General features: G+C 45.5%; 1 protein-coding gene across 2 annotated transcripts in view; it reads right to left on the bottom strand.

Annotated features, from left to right (window-relative positions):
- The window catches only part of CHD2 (chromodomain helicase DNA binding protein 2), a 92,937-nt gene extending 74,762 nt beyond the window's left edge, over positions 1 to 18,175 (bottom strand). For both annotated transcript variants that reach the window (XM_062631174.1, XM_062631232.1), the window contains exon 1: positions 18,164 to 18,175. The gene's annotated coding sequence lies outside the window, so the exon portion shown is untranslated. The remainder of the gene's footprint in view (positions 1 to 18,163) is intronic.
- Between the last annotated feature and the right edge of the window lie 853 nt (positions 18,176 to 19,028).

Genomic DNA, 19,028 nt, shown 5'->3' with positions numbered 1-19,028 from the left:
ACACCTTATGCTAAATCATATCACCCAAGGCCAAAATCAAGGACAAACAAAACCCAAAACACCCCCAAAAGACTATAAGCTTCGAATTTTCATTTTCTACTAACTCTCCATTTTAGTTCTGGTGAAGGCTTTGGAAAGTTTAGATGAGGAGCATAACAAGTAGTACACCTCGGTAAATCCCCTCAGAGGTTTGGAGGCAAAGAGCTTCATACAAGCCTTGCAAACATGATGAATTTTGCTCAAATTGAACAAGATAAATTACAGCTACTCTAGAACGAAAAGAAAAACAACCCAGGCCTCCAAAGCCGCAAGTATGGAATGGGGATTTTAATTTCAAGCAAGTTTCAAGCCTGTTTCCATAACGATTTTCATTCTTGTCTCTTGTGTGCAGGTGCACCGTAGGGCATTTTATTGATTGCTATATAATAGTTGACAAAATGATGCATTATTCAGCAAATTGCCCCATGCAGTGAAAAGAAAATGTGATTTTTTTTTCTGAAACCTTACAAGTATATATTTTATTTTATAGACAACCTGACAAAGCACCGAACCACCCTGTTGTAAAGTTCTCTATATAAAAAAGAGAAGACCCCTTCTGTTTGTAGCTAGAAACAAACTTCTTCATATTTGTCAATACTTGTTAGATGTGAGATCCAATCAGTGTGATGTAGTGATACTGTATCAGGGACACACTTGGATTAGAATGTCACCCGAACAGAAATAGCTTGTGTCAGACTGATGTTTCCCATGAGCTTTTATATTTTCTTCCTAGAGTCAATTCACTATAAACTGGCTCCTGCCAGAGCTTTACCCAGCTAGGAGAGCTCATCAGCCCAGGGAATAGAGCAGTTTTGTGCATGTCAGGCATGTCATCCATCTAAACTCTAGAATTGGCAGCTTTAACTATTGCAGGCAACTGATCTGCATGGTGAAACCATTACTGTTTCTCCCTGACCAAGCCATTAAACGTGATAATCTTGTCTCAGCTTGAAATCATTCACAGTGTTTGGGGTTTGTTTGTTTTTCTAGTAGTCAAAGATTAGTATTAGAAGGTGAGCTGGTGAGAAAACAGCAGCAGCCCAAGGAAAAACACTGTTGGTATAGTCCTGTCACAAAATGAGGTCAATGGCACAATTAAAGCAGCAGGACATCTTGGGCAAGGCAGCCACAGCACTTGATCACTGTCTGAAAAACATCACACTAAAACTTTACTGCAGTTTCACCCAGTGGAAGATCCAAACAAGGTTCTGCATGCCCAAAATGTGACTTAGAGTCTTCAAGATTTAATAGTGGATTTAACAAGAAGCTGCTACCTCTCTCTACAAATTGTTTTGAGGTCTAGAAACATTTAATGGCAAAAGCTTGATCTCTTCGTATTACTCCAAGCACATGGTCTTAAATTACGTGCCTGTGCCTTTAATTCAGCGCTGAGTAATTACATTCAGGTCAGTGGAATCACTCCAGGTTTTTCTTTGTGTGTCTAAACTGCATGTTATCCTAAGGATCTGGAAGCATATGAAGTGAATTTAGGAATTCACGTGTATGTCAGTACTTGGAAAACGCAACTGAAATGAACTAACCCAGTCCATAGAAGGGAAGAAGGACATAAAACAGAGGTCTCAATTTCAAGAGGAAGAGCAAGCATGTAGTTTTGCACATGAAGGTGTAATTGCAAAAGGAATAATATAAATCAAACAGTGCTAGGTACTTCACCTCTTACTCATCTCCTTCAGTGTACGTTTAAAACCGTTCCGTAAAACAGAATATTGACTCTCAAGAGACCAAATGTTAGACTTGAGTAGAAGAAAATAGGCCAAAATAAAATACATTTAATTGGGAAACTACCTAAAATTTTCTTGTAACAAGCCACACACATTAGTGGTATTAAACACTACAACCAAACACTCTGAAGTAGTGTGTAAGGTAAAGGAGACCATACAACATTTGGTGAAAAGCTATGGGGAACACAGGTTTGTAAGGGTAGGATATAAAGTCAAATGCTTGAATAATTTAGAATTCCACCATGAACAAAAATGAAAAACTAGGGCTTTAATAACTGGCCTCTTTTTTTCACTTAAACTCCAATTATTAAGATATTATGGTCCTGGCTGGCATATGAGGTGCAGATAATGAACAGTCAGGGACGCTACTTTTGCTGTATGAATGAAACCTGTTCTAGTCAAAAGATTAATAAAGGATTATCTTTCTATCTATACATATACACACACTCTCTAAAGATAATGAAAATTGGAAGCAAAGCTGAAGTCTATTCAAGTGATGTTAATAAAATTGAATTAAAGAGAAAATATAACCTAATTAAGAGGTTCAGAAAGGCACATTAGTATATGATGGAAAAGTAATTTTTATATATGAAAGCTACTTTATGGTTTATATTATTATAATGTACAGTCTTACATGATCTAATCAAAGATGTACATGCACTCCATATGAGAGCTCTGTACTATATGTCTTGCTGGTCATGAGTGCACACTGCCTTCAAGTTATATTTGACCTGTGGATTTAATGCAGTCAAGAAAATAAGGAACTTGAGGTAGCAAAAAAAGTTTCTTTACATTGTCTGTAAGAAAAGAATCACTGCCTCAGAGAAATCTTTGCAAGCAACAGGCTTGAAAAGGAGACACCCAGAGCGAGGAAATCGAAGGCCTTGCAACATTCAAATGCAGGCAACACGGAGGAATGTGACTTACTCTTGGCTTTAAACATGACTAATACTCCTTGCAGTCCTAGTTTGGATTTTAATGTCATGGTTAGAAGTCATCAAGTCAGCTGAAATAACTTTGCTGATACTCAGCAGTCACATACCCAACTAGCACTGCATTGCTGCAGCATCCCTGTTCCCACACTCTATTCAAGCAGAGGCTGCATTATTTCTGAGCTACGCATTACTGACCCATCGACTGCCAGGTAGATGCTGATGGCTTCATCAGCAAGGAAAGCAAAAAGAGAGCCACTGTACTCATTTTGGAGTTCTTCGTTTAGTGGAAGCACTATTTGTCTTCACAACCTGCAGCCTCCCCCAAAGTGCAGAAACTCTAGAACTCAAATTCGCTGAAACTGAACATCAGATCAAAAGCTCAAGGCCTCTAACAGCATGACTTTGTAAGCCCTGCCTCCTTAAGAAGCCAGGATAAAAATACAGCTACATGAAAAATAAATGAGCAGCTTTTCCTGACTCTGAAACCAGAAAATAATGACATGAAACCGAAATCAAATGCAACAATATCACCTGTATTCCCGAAACCAGCATTAACGCTCCCTCTCCCAGCTCCCAGAGACTTATTTAAATAAATGAGCCTTATAATGGATTTTGAAGGGAAAGGTCCTGGAGTGGAAAAAGTAAATTCCAACATCAGAGACCCTTAACAAAAATGCTGTTGCTCGCCCTAAATGTGGCGCTGAAGGGGATTCGGTCCGACTTCTCTCCTGCCATCATCAGTCTCCTCTCTTTTGATCAAATAGGCAGTTCTGCAGCACTAGTGACAGTCTGAGATTTTAGATCAAAATTAGTATCTCAATACCTAGAAGTCAAGTCAGCCTGTGCAAGTTAAAAAAGGCCAGTATCATGTGTGTGTAGAGCAGTCGGACATCTTTCCATGCCAGAAACAAATCCTGTATTTAAAAGATACCTGATGTACTACGTTTTCCCTCACAGCTCTGCCCCTGTGATGCTGGGTGCGCAGCTGTGCCATCATCCTGGTTATCCTTGCTAGAGGCTTGGGGGCATTTTTGGAACCACACTGCACCTCTGAAATTTGTTAAGTCTCCTGGAGAGAGCCCTGATTTTGCTTGCACGCTGTGATCTCCTCAGGGAAACTTCTCCCTTTTCCCTTGTTTTTCTTACTTCTTGTTACTACCTTTGCACCTTAAGTTTAAAAAATGAAAGCTTTTGGACTGGAAGAGGGTGAAGGTGGAATGAATAACCCTCTTGATTAAAAGCCATGGAGAAAAACCTTACAATACAAACTCCCGTCAACACAACATGTCTCCTCCTGCTGCATTAATGCTGCTTCACGAAATGGCGACTGCCCCTGCAGACAGCTGCCTAAAAACACACACGTCCCCGCAGGGAATCAGAACTGCAACTTTTTCTCCTCTTTTTTTTTAAGCTTTCATTTTTCTCTCTTTACATTCAGCCCCTTGGGGACTTACAAGAGCCCTCCATAGAAGAGGGCAGAGAAGCAATGGGGAGCGTAGAGCCCTCCTTGTGCACAGACCAGCCTTTTCCATCTGCCTTCTGCTTTTGGAAAGCGCCCGGGACTCTTCCCCACACCGAGTGGGTTTGTGCAGGGTGGGCTCTGGACTCCTAACCAGTGCAAATAAATGTGCTGATTCAGCCAGTATCTCCACGATCTTGTGTTTCCAGAATTTTCTCCCTCCGCTTCCCAAATATAAAGGGACTTATTGTGCTAAACACCGAGCTGGAGCACTGATGGGCTCCGTGTAGGGCGCCATGTGGTATTTGGTTTCTCGCTACAGTACATGTTTTTATAATGATGGGGGAAGGGAAGGAAGGGAGCTGCAGTTACCAGCATGCCAATAATCTGTTGCAAAGGACTGGAGCTCTCAGAGCCAATTAGTCCTGAAGTTAACCATTTAACTGCTGAAAACAAACCCAGTCTCAGGCACAGACTCCGCAAGATTAGGGACAGAAAGGACTGCATGGGTACTCAGGGCATCAGACTCAGTGCAGGTATGTTCATTACTAAATGCTTTTGATACACAAGCTGACCACTGAAACTCCCTCAGGTCACAGCATGCAAAGGTGCAACAGCTCTATCCAGACCTTAGTAAAACCTGGATGGTGTTCCAGGAGCTGTGCCAGCCTGTGGTGGATCCACAAAAGCCACCCACAGGCACTGCATTTCCAATATGGATCTCAGTCAGTTACAAGTCACTGCTACAGGACCAGCAACCCCAGGCTGCCTGCCATGGGGTGGGAAAGGTCAGGGGCTGCCCTGGCAGAGGAAAGCTCTGTGTCACTCCAGCATCTCCCAGGAATGGTGCTGAGGATGGAAAAACACCATAAAGTGAGGCAAGCTCTAAGCAAGTGATGGCATAGTCTGCCTCCCTTTAAGTCTATGCCTCTATCATCCCTGGGCTGTGCCCAGGCACAGAGATATGCTTTGGACCTCCCTGCACCAGACTTTTTTTTTCTAACTACTTAACTGCATTAGAGCAAGACAAAAAAAATATAAAATGTTCTTTTTATATTCTTGCCCTTTAGTTTGTCATAAACTTTTAATGCCTGCAGCAGACTAACTTGTGGCTTGTGTGCTGCTTGAACAAGCCAGGGAAGAAGATGCACAGGGAATTCCCAGCCTCGATCTTTTTCTCCAGGCGCAAGTCTGAACACAGCCAGAGAGCGCAGACGACTGAGTCCTAATGCAGAACAACAGTAACATGCTCCCACTTGACCCAGCTGGTTGGTAAAGCTGTTTTTGTGCTCTTCTTTTATTCCATGACATACCAGCAGATATTGGATCAGACTCCCAGGGATGCCAGTAGAGGATGCCCAGGGATGAGAGAACAATGAAGTGCCCAGCATACCAAAGGCATGCTCTCCACCCCAGCTCATCAGCCCTAGCAAGAAGCAGATTTTATTTGCTTGGAAGTGGCCATATTAGTGCTGCTTCCAGTCCAAGCAAGAACTACAGTGTACATGGAAGGCATATTCCTACACCACTATCCTCCCTAATGAACAAAAATGAAGTCAAATATCCCTGCTCGCCATGGAGAAGGTCCAGTGCAGGTGAACATGAGCATGCTGTTCCCCTTGAAAAGCTATAGCAAGGCTGCCGCCATTAACACATCTCATTTTTAAGCTCCAGGAAGAATCCTGACTACATTAAAGTATAACTTTACATTCAAATTAAAAATGCTGTAGAGGGGTGGGAAAATGTACTGCTCAGAAACTAGCAGATTATTGAGGCATGTGAGCTGTCAGAGCTCTGGCAACACAAGAGCTCTCTTGTTCCTGTTGCCTCCCACAGCTGCATTCACTAAATATATCCTGGGCAGAGAATTGAATTTCTCCACCCCTTTCTCAGCCCAATCAGGTTTGCACAACCACCACCAGGCTCCCTTGGGACATGCAGTCAAGCAGCAGCAATGCCCTAGTTACAGGATCACGAAGGACAGGAGTGACTAGTCATGTCTGCAACAAGGTGAAATTGTTCCATCGGCAGGTTATTTTGAGAGGGAGTGCATGAAGCTGATCAATAGTTAACTACTAAAAACAGGATAGTTTGTTCTCCATCAGGCTACACCCCATTTGTATGCCAGAACCAGTCACTGGAAGTATTCCCATGAGATGGTTTTCAATAGCTTGTGGAAAAAAGAACTGGAGATTTCAGAGCAAATTAAAGCAGAAGAATGGCCACCCCTACAAAAAAACATTCAGCTCCTGGCAGATTTAGAGCAGTGGTCTTCAGTGAAAGGCTGGCCCACAGAAAGCAATTGCAATTCTACCTTCCATCAATGTGTCATGTTGTCTGATCATGTATCTGCCTCCAGGGAGGGAAAACCCCTCCTATAACTGAATTTCCATGGGGCCAACATGCTTCCCCGTGACCTGCATTCCACTCTGCATATCTCTCCTATCCTCACCTGGCATCTTTTATTTGCAAGGACACATTCTCTGACCTGGTACAATGGAGTCTTGGTCTTAACTGCAGCCTTGCAACACTGCTGCAATCACAGAAACAAAGAGGAAGGACAGCTGCCCCTTCTTACATCGTTAATTCTGTAGTGAATCAAGTTCTGGTGTCTTTCCTCGCTTACAAGCTGTGAGCCAGCAGGGATTCTGACCCTCCTGGTCCCTGCTTCTTCCTTTCCTCACAGTTCCCTATTTTTTCAACACCTCCAGCTCCTCTGCCAGCAAGTTTGACAGAATCTGGTCAATTTTTCAACCTTTCTCATTTTAAGAAGTCAGGGGGAGCAGACTACATCTTGCAATCGAACCTCACAGGAGGGAGACTGAAATATCTCATGAATGACTTTAATCTGTAAGATTGTGTCAATAGTTTTTCTTGTAATCTCAATACTCAGAGTTTATTATGCATTCAGATCTATCCGTAGACTTAGGACATTTTGCCACAAAAGGAACCAAATTCATTTTGATATAATTATGCAGTCACACGAGTCACATGCTTGCTGTGGAATAAATATAAATACTGAGCTTTTGGGAATAACTGGCGGAACTGAAGTGTAAAAAAACCTCACAAGAATGAAAGCTATCTATTATATAAAGGAAATAAATCAGGTTTCAATGTCAAATTGCAGTAAAGGAAAATGGCACAATATATATATAAGGACTATTTTAATTATCACTTTTTCTCAATCTGTGAAACATGAACTTACACTTAAGCATCCATGTAAATTAAGGACCCTATTTTCAAAGGTAGTGATACCATCTGAGGTGTTTGCAACCTCTGAAATCAGTTAATTCAGTCACAAAAATGGCCACAGGTCCCTAAGCTTCATCAAATAGCTGAAAGCTAGAGAAGTTAAAAAATCGTGCTGTGCTTTGTGTCTTTCCTACACATTCTTTCCTTCTCTGCTTTTCTCGCCTTCCTGAAACAAACTGTCCTCAAAGACTGTTCTAATTTTGCACTTGGAAGTTGCCGCTGTTTTAGTTAGTGACATTGCTGTAGAAGAACTACACCCCGCTGCACCGGTTGTGCTGAAAATGAGCCTTGCTTGCCGGGGACAGGAGTGCTTTTGCTCTGATCTCATAAGGTCTGCTGGATCCTACGGCTTTCTGAGCACGTAGAAGGATGTAGTCACCTCTATGTGCTTTTAAGAAGGAAATATAAAACATGAAGCCAGACGCTAAGACCGAGCCACAAAGAATACACTGGAGTGCGAGTTACCTTCAACACCACCGCAGTTCTAAAAGCAAACAAAGGCATAAGAAACTGGGATGGAAGATTTCATTCCTCAAACAAGGCAGTGACTCACCCACATTCCTAACTGCTCAAACAAGGCAGGCAAACCCTTCTCCTGGCAGACTGGATCCTCCACATTTTACTGGCAAAGCAAATCCCAACCAAAGGCAAGCTGTGGTGGTGGCACACTGCAGCAGACACAGGGACAAATGTATATCAGAAAGGTACCTACCTTTGCATCCTATCAACTTGCCTTCTTGAAAAGATCAAGAGTTCAAAAGATCTGCTTTTCACATCTGAAAACACTAAGAAAAGGGCTGCTACTCACAATGGCTTTTCAGGAGCCAAACTTATCTTAGATGCCAAGATTTTCTAAAATCGCTAAATTGCAGGAGTTTACTTCTTTAAAACAATGAAAATCCAAGGACACACAAGTCAAAAAAGTAACTGAACAGAGCACCAAGCAATGTAAGTGATGCTTCTAATGAAGGTATCCATGTGGGAAAATCTGACCAAGGGATATGGAAACCCACCATCCTAAACACCTGCTCAGTCATTCTCAACATACAAGGCAGAATTCATGGATGAAGGACAAGCATCTTCCAGGTGCCAGACAGCCTGCAGCCAAGCTGCTAAGCATGTGCATGACTCTTTGGGACCTGGGGAGCGCTGTGCAGGCCCCCCAGTGGCAGGGGCATCAGCTGAACTGCCTGGTGGCAGCAACAGAGCCATCGATGGCAAAGAACAGGCGGTAGAAAGGCTGGAGTAAGGAAATGGGACCAAAAAGGAGCACAGAAAGCAGAGACCATGGCTAATTTTTGAGAGGTTCCAGGAAGCCAAGATCTTTCAACTATAAACCTCAGAGGGGTTGTAGTTAGGAGACAAGCATTTTGGGGTGCCAGGGACAGCTACGGCAGCACCTAAAAGCCACTTCATCTGGAACCCCCTCCAAGGATCAGGGCTGAGTAGGTGGTCCCTCTGTAGCTGTGCCAAGGCTCTGGTGGGTGAGGCTCATTCATCTGATGCAGGATGCCAGATTATGAGCATAAAAATTCCCCTCTGGCTTCATACTCCGTGAAGCAAAATTAAAGCTGAGCTCAATGTGTTCCTCCCTATACCAAGTTAATTCTCGGGTTTCCAGTGGTAGCCAGACACCCCAAAACGTGCTCATTCATTCATTCACTCCTCCTGGGGGCCAGCTCCTGAGGGTGCCTGGAGGTGCTGCAGGAAGCAAAGATCATTTTAAAAAAGCATTACTTCCCCAAACAGGGAAGATTTGTTTAACAGCATAGCTTTGGCCGCTGGTGTAATGAAAAGTCCTTGAAAACACAAGCTGTTAGCAGAGGAACACAAAGCTGTGTTATTAACGGAAGCATCAAGCCTCACACAACTAAAATAAGCTATCCTGGAGCTGAAGCTGTGTCAAGACATCATGAAAATGACTGTTGTAGTAGCGCTGTTGCCGTACTTGCAGCCCAACTGCAGTGAGCTCGGACAGCACACAAAAACCGATCCTCAATGGTCCTGCAGATTTTACTGGTGGCATTTGAAGTATTTCAGGCATTTCAGACAAACCTCAGCAGACTAGAGCAGAGACTCACCCATCAGGACTTCTATACACCGTAAAGACTTATATAAAGGCTTATTTAAAAACATAGATCTGTTTATCAAGCTGCAGAACAACAAGCCATCCAGTTTACTGGCTAGAAACGACAAAAGCAGGGGGAGGATTTGCTGACATTACTTCCCCCTGATTCAATAGGCTGCCTTGAGTAAGTGATTATCATCATCAGTGCTACAAGCAGACAAACAACACGTGCTGCTTGAAAGGCATTTCCTTGTGCAAAGGCACAGAAACCGTCACAGGAGATGAACGCCGAGCATATTATTACTACTTTGTATTTGGCTGGCTCATGCTATTTGGAAAGCCCAGCTCTACCGAGCTGCTGGAGAACGGCAGCATTTGTCCCTTGCCTTCGGCATGAAAACACGACTCAAATCCCTCCTTGGGAACAAAGGTGCTTCCCAGGAGCCTGGCGTGCTGCCGGCATGCCGAGCGCGTAGCCAAGCAACGGCAGCCGGATTGGGGCTTGCGCCTCACCCGTGATGCTCCAGCCTCCACAAACAATTCCTGCCACGTAGACAAGACCGTGCAGGCTAATGGAAAATTACTGCAGGCTTTCTCTTAAAGGGCGAGAATCTCCGTCGGCAGGGAAGGTTGATCCGAAGCCCGCTTCCCAGCACACCCCAGGGTAGAGTTTTGTTCCCTGCGAGAAAGGCTGCAGTGCGTCACTGGCATGCCGGGGCGTTAATAAAGGCAGATATCATTTGCATGATATTGCCAGTGATTAAAAGTGTAAAGCAGAGAGCTCAGCTGCGGCGGGGGACGACACGACACGGGGCTGCAGGCAGAGGCAGGAGGTGGAAGAGGAGGTAGCAAGCTGCCTTTTTAAAGCTGCTTTCGACACAGCCTCAAGCATGGCGACCTTAACACAGCACAGTAATATTAGGCAAGAGCTGGTGCCAAAATAATCCCCTTGCGTCTGGCAGGCACAGTGCTTTAGCAACTGCCTGGCAAATATCTGCCTGCAAGGCTGCAGGGAGAAAAAATGCCTTCAAAGAAAGGGCAAACTTTCTCTGCCAGTTGCTAGGCTATTATCACAGCAAGAGCAGTTTTTAAAAGTTACAGCCATGTTTACCTCCAGTTTCTAGTGTAAAAGAACATATGTTTTTAATGCAGCATCATGCCTACCTAGCTTAAAACAGCAAGCTAAAGAGCTACACAAACAGCTACAGTAGCACCAATCAGCCCATTCAACCTACTGCAGTTCTGCCACGTGAAAATCAGGTTTGCACTTACCAGCCAGACAGGACATTGCCTGACAGGCAGATGGTCACAAGAGCTGCCCAGCAAGAAGGTCCCAGCACAAACAGCACTCTTTGCATGGTTCAGAATTAGCTGCTGTATCCATTACAGATTTAATTTCACTTCCTTAAGAAGCAGAACATTCTGCCTACTCCCTGGGGCAGCTATGGGGAGCCAACTGCATATACCCTCCAGCAAAAGGAGAAAGGCAAACCTACTCCTGCTGCTATAACCCTCTTGCTGACTGCATGCAGCTGTGGCTCATGATGGGCCTGATTTGGTTCACGGGTGCAGCTCTGCTTTCTACCTTCTCTGGAGCTGCCTGCAGTTTCAGGTGTTGCATGTCAGACTGGTTCTAGGTCAGCTCTTGCAGCAACATAGCTTTTGCTCTTCCCCATCGTCATATTTTAGTTCCTCTCCTATCTGTTTTTCTCAGATAAGCACTGGTTAAGGTCTCAGCCTAAATCTTTTTATTTTGTTGTAGCCAGCAAATGAAAATGAAGCTCCTACCCTGAGTTAGGGGGCTTCTTTTGTAATAGAAACTCCCCCCCTCCCCTTAAATAGAAACCTTTGTTGTGAAGCTGCTTTCATTGCCAGCTCCACAGGGAGAGGCACTGCATTTAATAGAGGTTGACCTCATTTTGCAGTCCTCAAATATTAAAGCTTTTAAGGAGAGAACGTAATTAGAAGCAGTGACTTCTCAACAAAGATACACAGTTCTTGTTGTTACTACCTCCTTACCTAAGGATTCATTTAATATGGCTTGGAAAGAGTAACTTGAAACAGCTTTTGGCAGATAAGTGAACTCAAGTCAAATGCAAAGATCTGGTTTCCAAGAAGCCTTTTACAAGCTGTACAGGGAAATGAAATGAAACCCTTCAACAGCACACAAGGCTTCCTACAGAGACTCCCTGGAAAAGCCGCAAGCATGCATTCCAGGTGAAAGCTAATCTCGGTCTGAGTCTGGAGTTACATGAAGACATCTGATGGTGGAGAGCACTGCTGGTCATGCATGGACCTGCCCACATGGCCGCCTCTGCTCCACTGGAGGGAATTGCTGGAATTTTATACTGCATTTCCAAGGCTGCAGTCTGAGACAAAGAAACCAAGAAGGTTTGAGCTCAGTAAACACACACAAGGCAGTCAATCCAAAGGTGCCCCAGCTTTAGCAATACAAGCTGGGTTTCCACACAGCGGATGCCACTGTCACAAGGGAATGGCTGAACGCAACCACTGGCAGCCACTAAATAAATACATTTTCCAGTGCAAGGCAGAGCACTGCAGTAAAGGATACACTGCACTGTGCCAGGGGCCTCACTGAGCAATGGCTGCATTCACCTTAATGTTTCGAGTTTAGAACCTCTGTGCATAGCCTGCTTCTTAAGTGACCCCCTACACCTGTCCCGCTTATAGAAGTCCACTTGAAATACGCATTTTGAATTCATTTTCCCAGCTTTTGCGATGTCCCCACTGCTGTCCCACCTCCTGAGCATCCCTTGCATTTCCAGTGCTCTGGGTTCTGCTGGGGAGGTGACACCTCCATACTGGAAAACCAGTGTATTGCTGTGAGAAACTTTCATTATGTAAAAAGAACAATTTCTTGTTAAAAGCCCCAGGCCACCTTAGATTTCCCTTTAGATGTTGTGGTTTGAATAAGCATTTCTGCTTCAGCAAGCCTCAGAACTTCCTGAGTTTTGCAGTTCGCCCCACCGCAACCAAGTTCAGCTTTGCTCAAAACTCACTTTTGGACCTGGTGTCTTGAAAAATCAAGATAAATTCTGTTAAAATCAAGATAAATTCTGTACACATGGTGTTAAACAGCAACTCCTTTTCTGCAGTAACCACCTCTCCTGGGCTTGTGCCCTGTGCTGAGCAGAGCAGTTACTGCCTACACCTGCAGTCTGCTTGCTGTGCCGACTGTTTGCCCTGTGGTTTGTGGCACAACGTGCATTTCAATGGGATTAAAGAGAAAGGCAGCTCCTCCGAGAACATAGCCAGAAACTCCCTGAAGACCACAGCGCGGTGACTTAAGACACCCAGCCTTTGTTCCTCCTCCCTGAGAACAGAGGGAGCAAGGAGGGAGCAAGCAAAAGGCATCACAGTCATGAAAAACGTGTGAGGAGGCCCAGAGCAGGACGGCACCAGCTTGGCACAGTCCTGGAGGGCTGAGAGGATACTTGGTGGCTCACAGAGGCAGAAGGATGTGACACAGATAACACCTTTAGCCTTACACCCTACTTCACCCTCGGCAAAACCAGGGTTATTCCGGTTTAACTAGTTTTTCCTCTTTCCTTCTGGTATCTCCTATATCAGATAAAGAGCCTTAATAAATCACACCCAGCAATTCCCACCACACCTCAAGCAATTAACCCCATCTTGTGGCAGTGCTGGCTGGGAAAGCCCTGGACAATGTCCTGGGTCTCCAATACAGCCAACAGCAATCTTATCATCCATTCAGTGCAAGGAAGGTTGGGGGGGGGTTGTTTATTTTTGGAGCAGTAAGTTACTTTCAAAGAGCCTTTCTCTCAGACCTGGCCCACTATAAGCTGCCAAGTCGGCTCCTCCAGCTGCGTAGGCATCGGCATCGTTTGCAGGAATATGTGTGATGAAGTGGCGTCAGCACTTCCATTACAGCACCTTTCCCTTGCTCCAACGCCATTATAAATGGGACATAAAAATCTAGTTCTGGCAGAAACATTCAAGAACCAACATGGAAAACAGTCACCACCTTAATCTGCTAACATTCATCTGGCTGGGGAGAGAAAGTGGGGATTTAAAATACACTTTATCCCTCCCACGCCTACACCCTGAGTTTCAAAATCCAGCTGTATCCCACTCAAGTTACTTGTGGGAAATTCTTTTCACTTTGTTTGGGGTTATTTTTTTAACATATCCATGGTAAATGGAGAAGTGATCCTTCCCCTCCTCTGCCTCTTGAGCAAGCCAAATGCTTCATTGAAACTTGCCATTGTCAGTGCTGCTAAGGAAGGACGCAGTTAATAGTCATTTTAATCGGGCACACATCCATGCTTGTGTTGAATGGGAGATGGATGTCCTCACCACCCTCGGCCACACACAGCCACCCATGGTGCTGGGCCAGGGAACTCATTTAGCTGACAGCTAGCAAAGAGCTTCCAGCCTGGCTGAAACCACCCGTCAGCACAAGGCAGAGGCACTGTGGTGTTGGGCAATGGTGATTCCTGGGGTTGAGGAAAAGCAGGACTGCTCTTAGCACCAGTGGCTGTGCCTATGGGAGATGGCTTGTAATGACTGGCTTCTGTATCAGCTGCTGCTCAAAGAGAAAGTGGCCCCTTCCCTGGTGCTTGCTATTGAGTGATCATGCCATCAGCCAGACTGATGAGTTATTGCAGATTCAAGCTCCATCATTTTCCTTTTTCCTCTGCTTTTCAGCTGGATCAGTTTCCTAAGCACAAGAGCAGACAGAGAGTGGGAATAAGGGACTGGGACAGAGGAGTGTAAGATGCCTCCTGCCAGCAACACCAAGGACCTGGGTTGGTGCACACTGACCCCAAAACAGCCCTGTAGTGCTACAGTTCTCAGCTTGGCCAGTTCCTCTCTCCTAAGCTAGCACACAGAGAGTGAACTGAGAAATCTGCAGTGGAAGAGAAAGAGCCTGTACCTTACTCTGCACTGCCTTAATGCTGGAGTAAATGGTCATCGAAGGGGCAGGTAGGTGCAGAGGAACTATACGAAGAGGAACTGTAGGAGGGAGCCTACCCAACTCTTTCACTCTTACACAGAACTTACCCACTTTTGGTTTCAATATTTATACATTTTCTAACTCCAGCATGAATTTCTGTGTTAACCCAGAAAAGGCAGAGTCTGGAAGGCTACAGCCAACAGGAGCTTGTTCTGGTGTGACAACATCTGCAACTCCAGACTTGCTGAGGATGCTCAGAAGATGCAGAAGGCAGAGATTTTGTGGCATCAGGCAAGACAGCAGCTCACTGAGCCCAGCCCAGCCCTGCTCTCCTATGGGAACACTGTGCTGCATAATCTGTCAGTGCCTCCTACACCACTTACTGAATCCAACCACACTTGAAAGACAGGGAGAAGAACTAGAGAGAAACTTTCCCCACTCAACCCTCTGAATACTGTGGCTCGGGGTAGGGATGCTGTGAGCATGGCCATCTGCCATCCTGCTCAGTGGCAGCTGCCTGGCCATTAGGCTGCTAATTAGTGTGCATCTCATCACCTCACACTCTCTGCTTGCTGTGGGTGTGATGGGACACATGGAAGGGGACTTTTTTTTGAAGTAGAGTCTAGTAAGACAGGACACAGATTTGCAGGAGGCTTTACTTCCTGCTCGTGGAGATTCACCTTCCAGTTGTCTGTTTTAAGGCATAAAGCTGGAGGAGTATGCTAGAGGATGTGTATTCCTTTGCAGGACACACATAATGCCTGTCTAGCACTCCCAAAACCTGGTATTTGGGCTGACGCCCTCCATCACAAAGGCATTAGAAGATAGGGAGGTCCCTCAGCAGGCTGGGTCAAACATCAGCATTCCAGCCTTATCCCTGCATCCTGCTATTGATGAATACCAACACTAGGGCATCTCCTCTCCCACCCAGGAACTGTGCCATCAAGCACAGTGCAGCGGGTCACTTGGCAAAGCTTTGCCGTGGCTTGCATGTGACTAAAATTTGAGGTGCAGCGGGAAGAATGACACATTGCCCTGGGTAAACAGAAAACCTTTAATGGAGAAATGAATGTAAATACCAAAGGTAGGCAAGAGATTAAAGCACTGCTCAGAGGACACTGGGTGTTGCAGGGACTCTGACTTCACCTCTAATGCTGTGGTTTGGCTCAGGGCTGGAATTTCTCCCTATTAAATATGTACCTAATGAGACCATTGACCTGCTGGGAGAGTTGCGTCAGTTTTCATCCCTGTTGTTCCAGCTTCTGTTAAGCTACCATTAAAGAGAAAGGCAGTCACTCCAACAGTGCTGGCCTATGATGAGATGTGTGGTGTCTCCTGACCATCTCATCTAGGCGTGTAAATGCACATGCATCTTCGGAAACTGGGACTGAAGGGGTTTTACTGACCTTTCTTGAGAGGGGTTTGCCAGGAAATGGTTAATATGTGGTACACTGGCCCCATCTCCTTCTAGGTGGGTCTGTGACTGCTCTAGCCCCAAGACCTTTTATCTGCTGCTGGCTAAGGGAGATTTGCACTGGCAGGTCCATATCTCAGTCCTGTTGTCACTGTGAAATGCTGAGGTCCCTTGAGTGCCTCATGGGAGTAACTATGAAATACAGAGAGACTAAACCAGTCCTGAACGAGTCGTTACTCTGCCAGGAATTTTGTGACCAAAGCTGAGAGGTGGATATGGCTCTCCTAGGGTGAGAAACAAAGCAAACCCTGTTGTTTTCCACATCTGCATATAAGATTGAAGCGTAAGTCACAGCTTTAAGGGTGTGCATCACAGGCTTTCTTCTTTAAACACAGAAATACTCTATCCGCGAATCAAACTATTTCAGCAGTCAGGCATAAGCTGACTCCAAAGGCTGTTGCAATTCTGAGTTGTGGCAATTCTGAGTTAAGCAGTCATTCTGATTGCACAATTTCCTGGAGCTTAAGACTATCCCGACAGAGAAGAAACACAGAAAGGAATAATGGAAAATGTTTTGCGTTCTTGATTAAATTGATACCAGCAGGCATGAAACCCCCATGTTCTGAGCTGAAGGTAAAGCCCTTGCAAAACACAAGAATGTCCAGTGAAGCTGAAGCTTTCTGTCTCACAGCAACCACAATGGTGAAGAACATCTAGTATGTGTATGTATGTATGTACGCATTAGATGGATATATATATGGAGAGTTCAGACCTGAAATCCAGCCAGAACCAACATACTGTGCAGAAAGGGAACACATCTGTGCCAGGTACTGCTTTGTCTATAGCAGTAAATTGGAAACTAAAGCTCACTTATGAGTGAAGACATTCCTATTGCAAAGAAAAGAATGAAAATTAAGAAAGAAAAAGGCAAAAGGAGAAGAAAGAGGAGAAGGATAATAAGGAGAAGGAAAGAGGAAATGGAAAAAAATAAACGTAAGAATAAAAAGGAAAATGAAAAGTAAAACAAAAGGAAAAATAAAAGGTTATAGGGGGTGAACTGAAAGGGCTGCTGGTCTGCCCTGCTTGCTCAGCGTGTTGACAAGTCAGGAGGATGAAACTGTACATCGTATTACATCTGACAGTCAAACGTGCGCGATGGAACGAAGCACGAAACACGACGGAAAACACAACCGAGCTCCCAAGCGATCCGTTCCGGGTCCCGACGGGCTGCGGCACCGGGGCCCATTGTGCCGCCCGGCGGCAGCAGGGGAGCCCCCGGACCCAACCGCGAGCCGCCTCCCGCCCCGCGCAGCCCGTGTCGGACAAAGGGGCTGCCCCGCGCAGAGCCCCGCTCCAGCCCGCACCGCGCATTCCTCCGGCTCATCCCGGGGGATGAACCCGCCTCTGCTGCCACCTGGTGTCGGGCGGGAGCGGGGCTGAAGGACCCCGCAGGGAAACACCGAGCGCTTGGGCTCCCGGGAGCAGGAGGGGCTGAGCCGGGTGCGGCACCGCCGGGGGCCCTGTTCAATCATCGTCAACTAGAGCAGGTTGCTCCAAGCCCCATCCGACCTGACCTTGAGCACTGACAGGGATGGGGCAGCTACAGCTCTGGAGTTCGGTTTCCATGATACAAGGCTCTTGGATGTGGGGATGGTGGGCATTTTGCCTCAGGCTTACAGGAAAGTGAAACACACTGAGAAGCAGCAATATCCCTGAAAGTGAGAAATAAGGGGGTTCCTGAACAGTTTGAACAAGATACGGTGTTCAGTGCTGAAAAACCCGAGCCAGCAGTTCTGAACAATGGAACTGCCCCCAGTCCCTTGAATCCTCATGTTCCCTCTTTCTCTCTCCAGTTCTCTCCAAATACATTCTAAGTCCTTGTTTTGTTTTAACTTATTTAGGTCAAAAGGGCAACAATCCTTTGATCTGATCTGACCTTTCTCATTTTTAAGTAGGAAATCCAGGTACAAGCATGGCTGTGCCTTGCACAGCTTTCAGCGTTCTGTAAACCTGCTGAGATGATAAGGGAAATGTTCCCACCTGCAGACATCGGAGGACTGTGACAAACGTGTTCTGCCTTTCCTGTGCCCAGCTTCTCCAAAAGCCTAAACCCTTGCGTTGAAGAGGGTATGTCATCTCTTCTTGAACCAAATAAAAGCACGCTTTGCATGGAAGCTTGTTTTACTGTTAGATTTATAGAGCGTTACTATAGATCTGTAAACCCAAATCACTGCAATTAAATACCTGTGAAATTCCTGCAGACAGGTGAGAATGCACATAAGGAACACAATGGGGAGCACAGCTTTTCCCCTGACATTCCTTCTGCCTGAAACAAGCAGTGGCTGCCCAGCAGGTACTGGCTGCAGACAGAGCTCCCTCTCCTGTCAAAAACCATCTTTAGACCCTACCCACCCTCGGGAGACCTGTTGCTATTACCCAGATTTATGGGGATCAGGAAATGCGAGATGCTAGAAATAGGAAACTTTCAGTGCATTTAGATACACAGCACTGATAATTTGTGTTAATCTCTATTATTTGCTGTGGCTTTACAAAGCAAAAGGTCATTTTAAACTTTCCCCCCTGCAGCAAGATTGTCCTAACAAGTGATAGGACAAGAGGAAATGTCCTCAAACTGTGCCAGAGGAGGTTTAGATCGGATATTAGGAACACAGAGAGGGTGGTCAGGTATTAGAACAGGCTTCCTAGGGCAGTGGTGGAGTCACTGTCCCTGGCAGCATTCAGAAACTGTGTAGATGGGGCCCTTAGTGACATGGTTTAGTGGTGGCCTTGGCAGTACTGGAGTGGCAGTTGGACTTGGTGATCTTAAAGGTCTTTTCCAACCTGGTTGATTCTAGGATTCTGTGCTTGTCCTTGTCAATGGAACTCAAGAGTCATGCAAATCACAGAATGATGCAAATGATTCATGAGTGTCTGTCTCTTCACTAAAAAAGCCAAAATCCCTCTACCCTGGCATAATGTTACTGTTTGCTGCAAGGGATGGGTAATCTGACAGTTTTAAGAGCCAAGATGCTCCTGGCTGGCAGCAGATGATCCCATGCTGTGCCAAGGCACCACGTTGGCACTGTGAGCAGCTGGCTCAGGGAGGACATCCCAGGGGCATAAGGAGGCCACCACGTGGAACCTCATCCCGAGTTTGCTCTGTGTGGAAATGTCTCCTGT

This window comes from Pezoporus occidentalis, unplaced genomic scaffold (genome assembly GCF_034315485.1).
Source record: "Pezoporus occidentalis ecotype Australia unplaced genomic scaffold, CSIRO_AGI_Poc_V1 ctg11, whole genome shotgun sequence".
Lineage (NCBI taxonomy): Eukaryota > Metazoa > Chordata > Aves > Psittaciformes > Psittacidae > Pezoporus > Pezoporus occidentalis.
The sequence above is the reverse complement of the archived record's forward strand: the minus strand, read 5'-3'. Positions and strand labels throughout refer to the sequence as shown.